Source organism: Triticum aestivum, chromosome 1A (genome assembly GCF_018294505.1).
Source record: "Triticum aestivum cultivar Chinese Spring chromosome 1A, IWGSC CS RefSeq v2.1, whole genome shotgun sequence".
NCBI lineage: Eukaryota > Viridiplantae > Streptophyta > Magnoliopsida > Poales > Poaceae > Triticum > Triticum aestivum.
Genome location: NC_057794.1, coordinates 3,990,014 through 3,999,271, shown reverse-complemented (window position 1 = coordinate 3,999,271; position 9,258 = coordinate 3,990,014). Strand labels below are relative to the sequence as shown.

The 9,258-nt window shown below is 43.0% G+C and overlaps 1 protein-coding gene across 1 annotated transcript in view; it reads left to right on the top strand.

Moving 5' to 3' along the window:
• Positions 1-9,258, top strand: part of LOC123184249 (vacuolar protein sorting-associated protein 60.1) — a 43,081-nt gene that overhangs the window by 15,536 nt on the left and 18,287 nt on the right. The gene's annotated exons all lie outside the window — the stretch shown is intronic.

Below are 9,258 nucleotides of genomic sequence, written 5' to 3'. Positions count from 1 at the left end.
CGGGCGGGCCGGCCACGGGCCACCGCGGGCTTCGGCGGCGCGGCGATGTGGGCGCCTGGTGGAGCGAATCTGGTGACTCCACGTGGCGGCGGACACGTCGGGCGGACACGTCCGTCGGCGGGAAAATGTCCGGCGGGCGGCGGTTGGAGACGGATCTAGGGTTTTCGGGGGGGGGAGGATTTCGGAGGGGGCTTTAAATAGGCATAGGAGGAGCTAGGAGAGTCCAAATGAGGTGCGGTTTTTGGCCACGCGATCGTGATCGAACGCTCTAGATGATGAAGAGGGTTTTGGTGGGTTTTGGGCCAACTTGGAGGGGTGTTGGGCTGCAACACACATGAGGCCTTTCCAGTCCCTCGGTTAACCGTTGGAGCATCAAACGAAGTCCAAATGGTACGAAACTTGACAGGCGGTCTACCGGTAGTAAACCAAGGCCGCTTGGCAAGTCTCGGTCCAATCCGGAAATGTTTAATCCCCACACATGAAAGAAAGGTAGAAATGACCACCGGAGGAGAATGGAGCGCCGGAATGCAAAACGGACAACGGGGAAAATGCTCGAATGCATGAGATGAACACGTATGCAAATACAATGCACATGATGACATGATATGAGATGCATGACAACGACAACAACACACGGAGACAAAAACCCGAACCCGAGAAAATAAAATAACTTAACGCCGGAAACGGCAAGAGTTGGATTACATATTGGGAAAACATATCTGGGGTGTTACACCGCTGCAGTAACTCATTCCGGTTCGCTACATTGGCATGGTCTAATTCGCTACAGTGATTGATTTCGGTTTTCTATAATGGCGCAGTTTGATCATGTGGCTCCGGTTGGTTCGATAAGATATGTGCTGCCTTACAATCAATAATGCTAGTCAGCTCCAGTGGCTAGGAACACACATTCACCAACGGCTCGTTACCAGGTCAATTCCCCACCAGCGCGCTACGGTTTTTTTGTGAATTTTTTCATCCCACAGCAACACTTGATGTAATGCCACCTAATGGGTAGATAAGTTGGATAATCGAGATATGAGGAGATGAAGATTTATCTCGATGTTTACTTCCTGATAAGAAACCTAATCACCATTGAAGAGGTGTTGGTAATCATGAAGTTCCTCGGGCTCACATTCTTCTCCTTGAGCCTCCACCACAAATTTGGTTCTCAATCATTCTGTCTCACTTCTTCCTCCAATCCGAAGACAGCAGGTTTCAACATGAAACTGCATGGTGCCTGTTGGGGAACGTAGCATAAATTCAAATTTTTCCTATGTATCACCAAGATCTGTCCATGGAGTCATCTAGCAACGAGGGAGGAGTGGATCTACATACCCTTATAGATCGCGCGCGGAAGCGTTCAAGAGAACGGGGTTGATGGAGTCGTACTCGTCGTGATCCAAATCACCGATGATCCTAGCGCCGAACGGACGGCACCTCCGCGTTCAACACACGTACGGAGCAGTGACGTCTCCTCCTTCTTGATCCAGCAAGGGGGAAGGAGAGGTTGATGGAGATCCAGCAGCACGAGGGCGTGATGGTGAAAGTAGCGGGATTCCAACAGGGCTTCGCCAAGCGCTGCGGGAGGAGGGAGATGTGTCATGGGAGGGAGAGGGAGGCGCCAGGGCTTAGGTTAGGTTGCCCTCCCTTTCCCCCACTATATATAGGGCCAAGGGAGAGGGGGGAGCAGCCTTGGCCCTTCCTCCAAGGAAGGGTGCGGCCAGGGAGGAGTCCCTCCTCCCCAAGGCACCTTGGAGGTGCCTTCCCCCTTTAGGACTCTTCCTTTTCCTCTTCTCTTGGCGCATGGGCCTCTTGGGGCTGGTGCCCTTGGCCCATATAGGCCAAGGCGCACCCCCTACAGCCCATGTGGCCCCCTGGGGCAGGTGGCCCCACCCGGTGGACCCCCGGGACCCTTCCGGTGGTCCCGGTACAATACCGGTGACCCCGAAACTTGTCCCGATGGCCGAAATAGCACTTCCTATATATAATTATTTACCTCCGGACCATTACGGAACTCCTCGTGACGTCCGGGATCTCATCCGGGACTCCGAACAACTTTCGGGTTACCGCATACTAATATCTCAATAACCCTAGCGTCACCGAACCTTAAGTGTGTAGACCCTACGGGTTCGGGAGACATGCAGACATGACCGAGATGACTCTCCGGTCAATAACCAACAACGGGATCTGGATACCCATGTTGGCTCCCACATGTTCCACGATGATCTCATCGGATGAACCACGATGTCAAGGACTTAATCAATCCCGTATACAATTCCCTTTGTCTATCGGTACGACACTTGCCCGAGATTCGATCGTCGGTATCCCGATACCTTGTTCAATCTCGTTACCGGCAAGTCTCTTTACTCGTTCCGTAACACATCATCCCGTGATCAACTCCTTGATCACATTGTGCACATTATGATGATGTCCTACCGAGTGGGCCCAGAGATACCTCTCCGTTTACACGGAGTGACAAATCCCAGTCTCGATTCGTGCCAACCCAACAGACACTTTCGGAGATACCCGTAGTGCACCTTTATAGTCACCCAGTTATGTTGTGACGTTTGGTACACCCAAAGCACTCCTACGGTATCCGGGAGTTGCACAATCTCATGGTCTAAGGAAATGATACTTGACATTAGAAAAGCTTTAGCATACGAACTACACGATCTAGTGCTATGCTTAGGATTGGGTCTTGTCCATCACATCATTCTCCTAATGATGTGATCCCGTTATCAATGACATCCAATGTCCATGGTCAGGAAACCTTAACCATCTATTGATCAACGAGCTAGTCAACTAGAGGCTTACTAGGGACATGGTGTTGTCTATGTATCCACACATGTATCTGAGTTTCCTATCAATACAATTACAGCATGGATAATAAACGATTATCATGAACAAGGAAATATAATAATAATCAATTTATTATTGCCTCTAGGGCATATTTCCAACAGTGCCCCCATGTGTGTTTTTTTGGTAAGTAAGGACAATCCTTATGGACTAGTGTTTGTATTGAATTATACTTTAAGGTTTATCCATAGGCAATGCTTGAAGACCATATGTTGGATTCAAGGTTGAAAGGAGAGGAAAATAAAAGAAGATGGAGTCCTTGTGTGTGACTCAAAGGTTGTTTTGCTCTAGCTTGTGAGTTAAGTCATGAAGGATCAAGATCCCGAGAAGATGATTACAAGAGAAGAGTTCAAGTGAAGAATCATTATGTATCGCAAAACATTGTGATATAATGTACGTATGCATCTATGGGTGACGATGGTGTTGTACGCAGCCATGCCATCGTCGTAGCCTCTCTATGTGCCTACCGCTCATTGCCAAACTACTTCGCATTGATGCCACACTGTATTGCTCCACGTAGCTTGCGGCCATGCCATCGTCGTAGCCTCTCTACGTGCCTACCGCTCATTGCCAAACTACTTCGCGTTGATGCCACACCGTATTGCTCCATGTAGCTTGCGGCCATGCCATCGTCGTAGCCTCTCTATGTGCCCACCGCTCCTTCCCAAACCACTTCTCACTAGTAGAAAAGGGGGCAAAGGTCTAGGCCGGGTCAGCCCATTAGTCCCGGTTCAGTCACAAACCGGGACTAATGTGAGCATTGGTCCCGGTTCGTGCGGCTAAGGCATTAGTCCCGGTTCAGCTGAGCCCTTTAGTCCCGGTTTGAGGCACAAACCGAGACTAAAGGGTGCGATGCCCTTCAGTCTCGGTTCGTGTCTCAAACCGGGACTAAAGATTTAGACCTTTAGTGGTTTGAGACACAAACCGAGACTAAAGGGTGCAATGCCCTTTAGTCCCGGTTTGTGTCTCAAACCGGGACTAAAGGTCCCATTTTCAAACTCTACCCCCCCCCCCCTCGTGGATCTCCTTTTTTGTTTCGAAAATGATAAAAACTTCAAAAAATAAAATCCTTCGAGAGGTAGTTATATTACTACATCTACTAGTTAGGAAAATTTAAAAACTTAAATTTGGACATGTTTTGCAAAAAAATATATGGAAAATGTAAAACGGCTATAACTTTTGCATACAATGTCGCAAAAAAACGTATAATATATCAAAATGTTCAGAACGAAAATCCGATTCCGATTTTGACAGCCTACAGCCTGTTTGCAAATTTTTAGAATCCTCAAATTCTAAAAGGAAAAAAAGTTATGCTCAAATTTTAGTTTTTTTTAATTTTTATTAAATCTGGTCAAACTACTTATTCAAGAAGTATTAGTGTTACTAAATAATTATTCAAGAATATTAGTGTTACTAAATAATTATTTCAGTTTTTTTGAATTTTGGTCAAATATGGTCAAACTATGGTCAAACAATGGTCAAACTACTTATTCAAGAAATATTAGTGTTACTAAATAATTATTTCAATTTTTTTGAATTTTGGTCAAACTATGGTCAAACTGTGGTCAAACTAGGGTCAAACTATGGTCAAACTACTTATTCAAGAAATATTAGTGTTGCTAAATAATTATTGTTTTTTAAAACAATAGTTTCAAACTCAAACAGTGAAATGTGTGACTTCATGCTCAAGCTAAATCCTGAGGGTTAATAGGGTTGACATCTTACTATTGTCAGGAAAACAATAAGTGCAGACTTGGAAACGAGGAAGAATAGAACCCGGAAGTTAAGCGTGCTTAGGCTGGAGTAGTGAGAGGATGGGTGACTGTTCGGGAAGTTAGATGATTTGGAATGATGAGGGGTGATTAGAGATTAAAGGTTAAATTGAGCAGTGATGAGGGGTGATTAGAGATTAGAAGTTAAAATAATTCAGAAATTTGAAATTCAAAAAAAATAAAAAAAATAAAAAAAAATCATAAAATTTCCTTTAGTACCGGTTGGTGTTACCAACCGGGACTAAAGGTGGACCTCCAGGCAGCGGCCACGTGGAGGGCCTTTAGTCCCGGTTCGTATAAGAACCGAGACTAAAGGCTTTAGTACCGATCCTTTAGTCCCGGTTCCAGAACCGAGACTAAAGACCCTTTTTCTACTAGTGTCTCCGCGTTGATGCCAGTATTGCTCCATGTAGCTTGCGGCCCCGCTACATCTCTATCATCATCATCGCCATGCTCATGAACCATTTTTGCACCATCTCGTTGATGAGCCGCTGTTGTCAACCATCGGGGCGATGTTGCGCGTACACCATGTCGCCTTGGCTATTCAGGTTCGACATGTGTGTTGTACTAGTGTTCATGGATAGTCTTCGAGTGAATCACATGTGTGACATCTCTATCGTAGCATTATTGTTGTCCGATGGTCTCCGATCGCTGCCTATATTTTTTGGCTCACGTGTGTGGACACGACTACTTCTTATATCGAGTGATTTGCTTAACACATATAGAAAACATAGAATTAACAAATCAGATAATCGATACAACCCTAGCGGCACGGCAAAGCGCACAACCGATTGTAGTATCCTGTTAAAAGTGAAAGCAGATCACAAATATCCAGAGGCTACATCTTCCTTCGGCTCACCTGCTATCAAATCGGGCAAGATTCATGTGCAGGAGGTATCCGCCCGACCAGCCTATCCATGTCAGTCTGTTCATATTTTGTTAGAAACACCGTGAATATTTTTATACAATGAACAATTTCTGGATACACGGTAAATAGTGATCTAAATGGTTTTATATTAGTTTACAAGAAGTAGATGGTAAACAATTTTGAGAAAAGGATGGATTTCTAAAACAACACTATGAGCTTTGAAGACGGTGAAAAAATAACAGACACAAGAAAAAAAGGGAAAAACAAACAAAGAAAAGAACAAACCAGAAAAGCCGAAGAAGACAAATAAACTAGAAAAATCGACGTACTGGCGTTTGACAAGGAGATCTGGTCTCACCTGGGTATGAATAGAATTGTTGAGGAGGCTTGTTTTGCGGAGGTGGATGAGATTGCCCCCCTTAAACAGCTACTGTTAGACACTAACAATGTGCCTATGATGGCAGGCATCCGTAGGTGTGATCTTGTGGCTGTAGCCTCCTTGTACGCATGGTGGGAACGGAGGAAGTTCACAAGAGGTGAGGCGCTGTGAGCACCGGTCAGATCAGCTCAAGCCATCTTGGTCCTGGCTTTAAACTTGCCTAAGTGAAAAAAATTCAGAACCGCCAACGTGATCAGACATGGCTAGACTAAACCATCAAATTCATGTTGTTCTAGTCGATGATGTAACTGTGACTCCAGATCAATAAAATTCGCCATGATGGCTTTCCTAAAAAAGAAGATGAAAAACATGAAAAAAGAATTCCAGGCCAACTCCAGCCGGCTTGAGCACAAGCGACAAGTTTTTTGTTTTTTGAGCGGCATTAGAAGAAATTGGACTGCGGCCCATGAGCGAGGAATATTTCTTTTTGGGCCGGGTCCGGCCCTGGCAGGCAGCCACCGCCGGCCGGCCTCCGTGCTCCGGCCACCGACGTGTCCCCGTCGGCGTCCAACTCCAAGCCCAAGCCGCGCCGACCGACCGACCTCTCGGCGTCCTCCTCCCCCTCGCAATCCCTATGGATTAGAAGGTTTATCCATAGGCAATGCTTTGAAACCATATGTTGGATTGAAGGTTGAAAGAAGAGGAAAATGAAAGATGATGGATTCCTTGTGTGCGACTCAAAGGTTGTCTTGCTCTAGCTTGTGAGTTAAGTCGTGGAGGATCAACATCCCGAGAAGATGGTTACAAGAGAAGAGTTCAAGTGAAGAATTCATCATGTATCACAAAACATTGTGATATGATGTATGTACGCGTCTATGGGCGACGATGGTGTTGCACGCGGCCATGCCATTGCCGTAGCCTCATTGTGTGCCCATCGCTCCTTGCCAAACTACTTCTCCGCGTTGATGCCACACTGTATTGCTCCACGTAGCTTGCCGCCTTGCTGCATCTCTATCGTCAGCAAGGCCATGCTCATGAACCATTTTTGCAGCATCCCGTTGATGAGCCGTTGTTGTCAACCATTGGGGCAATGTTGCACATACGCCACGTCGCCTTGGCTATTCAGGTTCAACATGCGTGTTGTACCTGTTTTCATGGATAGTCTTCGAGCAGATCACACGTGTGACATGTCTGTCGTCGCATTGTCGTTATCCGATGGTCTCCGACCGCTGCTTCTGCTTTTTCGGCTCACGTGTGTGGACATGGCTACTTCTTACATCGAGTGATTTTCCTAACACACATAGAAGGCATAGAATTAACAAATCAGATAACCGATACAACCCTAGGGGCGGGAACTGCTGCTTCTAGTACATTGTTAGAAGTGAAAGCACATGACAAATATCCCCGAGTGCCACATCTTCCTCCTGCTCACCTGTTGTCAAAACGGCCAAAATTCATGTGCAGGAGGTATCCGCCTGACCAGCCTGCCCACGTCAGCCTGTTAATACTTTTTTTTTCCAGAAACACCCGTGAATATATTTTTTATTCAATGAACAATTTGTAGATACATGGCAAATAGTTCTTAAATACATGATAAATAATATTGAAAAAGGATTAATTTCTACAACACATGATAAAAAACACTATGAGCAATTTTGAAGATAATGAAAAAGAATGGACAAAAAGAAAATAAATAAATAATAGAACATACCAGAAAAGTCGAAGAAGACAAAGAAACGAGAAAAATAGATGTACTAGCATTCCAGAAGGAGAAAAAGCATACTTACCCTCGGAAAAGAAAAGAACTCCGAAAGCAACTAATTGAGGAGCGCTCCTTTGAAAGCCTCCCAGCGATCATTCGGCATGGGCTAAGAGCACGCCACTTGTCGCGTTTTGAGCACTCCCTCCGGAATTTGTTTTTTTTGCACACGTTTTTGGCTTTTTAGATTGGTTATTTTTTATTTTTCACCGGTCTTTCTTAGCTTTTGTTGCGCGAAAAAATGTGTTCTCTTTTTTCCTTCCGTGAGTGGGCAGGATTTAGCTCTGATTTAAGGGAAATCCTATTTGCCGCTCGTTCGGCAAGTAGTCGACGCGACGCACAGGGACAGATCGACGAGCGTTCGGATGGGCCGGGCCGTTCAAATGTTTGTGCGAATCCAGTTTTCGGATTCTTCTAGGTGGTTTCTTGCCGTTTTTTTGGTTTTGGGAACCTTCTAGGAGGTTCCTGAACCTATTTTTCTATTTCCTTCCTTTTCCCTTTTTGCTTCTTTTCTTTTTATATTTGTTTTTCTTTTTGGTTTAAGTTTTTTATTTTCTTTTTTTGTTTTGTTTTGTTTTCTTTGATATTTCGTTTTTTCCTTTTTCATATTTCTTTTGTTTGATAATTGCAAATATTTATTCGGAATTTTACAACATGTCCTTGTTTTCGAAATTTGTTCTAAATTTCAAAAAATATTAACGAATTTCATAAAATGTTCTCCTTTTCAAATTTTGTTCACAATTTCAAAAGATGTTCTTGTTTCAAAAAGTCTTTCAGGATTTTCAAAAAAAAAAATCTTGCTTTAAATTTTGTTCATAATTTCAAAAAATGTTCAAGTTTGAAAAAAATGTTCAGTAAATTCAGAATAATGTTCTCGTTTTCAATTCTCTGTTGTTTTCATGTTTTGAAAAAATGTTCAGGCATTTCATAAAATGTTCCTGTTATCAAATTTTGTTCACAATTAAAAAAATGTTCGTGTTTCAAAAATTCTTTCAGGAATTTCAAAAAATGTTCTTGTTTTAAATTTTGTTCGCAATTATAAAAATGTCATGTTTTAAAAAATGTTCAGTAATTTTCCAAATTTCAAATCTTTGTTATGATCTTGTTTCGGAAAAATGTTCTCTTTATCAAAATCTGTTCAGAATTTCATTCATAAAATGTACAGGAATTTAAAAATATGTTCTCATTTCCAAAATTTGCTCACAAGTTCAGAAAAATGTTCGTGTGTCAAAAAATGTTCATGGATTTCAGAAAATGTTTCTTATTTTACAAAAAGTAACAATGTCAGAAAATTTTCAATATTTCCAAAACTGTTAGGTTTTGCAAAAAAATATCTGTCTTTTTTCTAAATTAGGATTACAAAAATTGTTCACATTTTTTTTAGAAAAAAAGCTTAGAATATCAGAATATGTTTGCGGCATTTCAAATTGTTTGAAATTTTCAAAAAGCGTTTGTGAAATGTGTTTTTCTAAAATACCAACCCCGCTGTCATTTGTTATAGAATTCGGCTCACGTGTGTGAACACGACTGCTTCTTATATCGAGTAATTTGCCTAATACATATATAAAATATAAAATTAACAAGTCAGATAGTCGATACAGCCCTAGTAGTGTGGCAAAGCGCG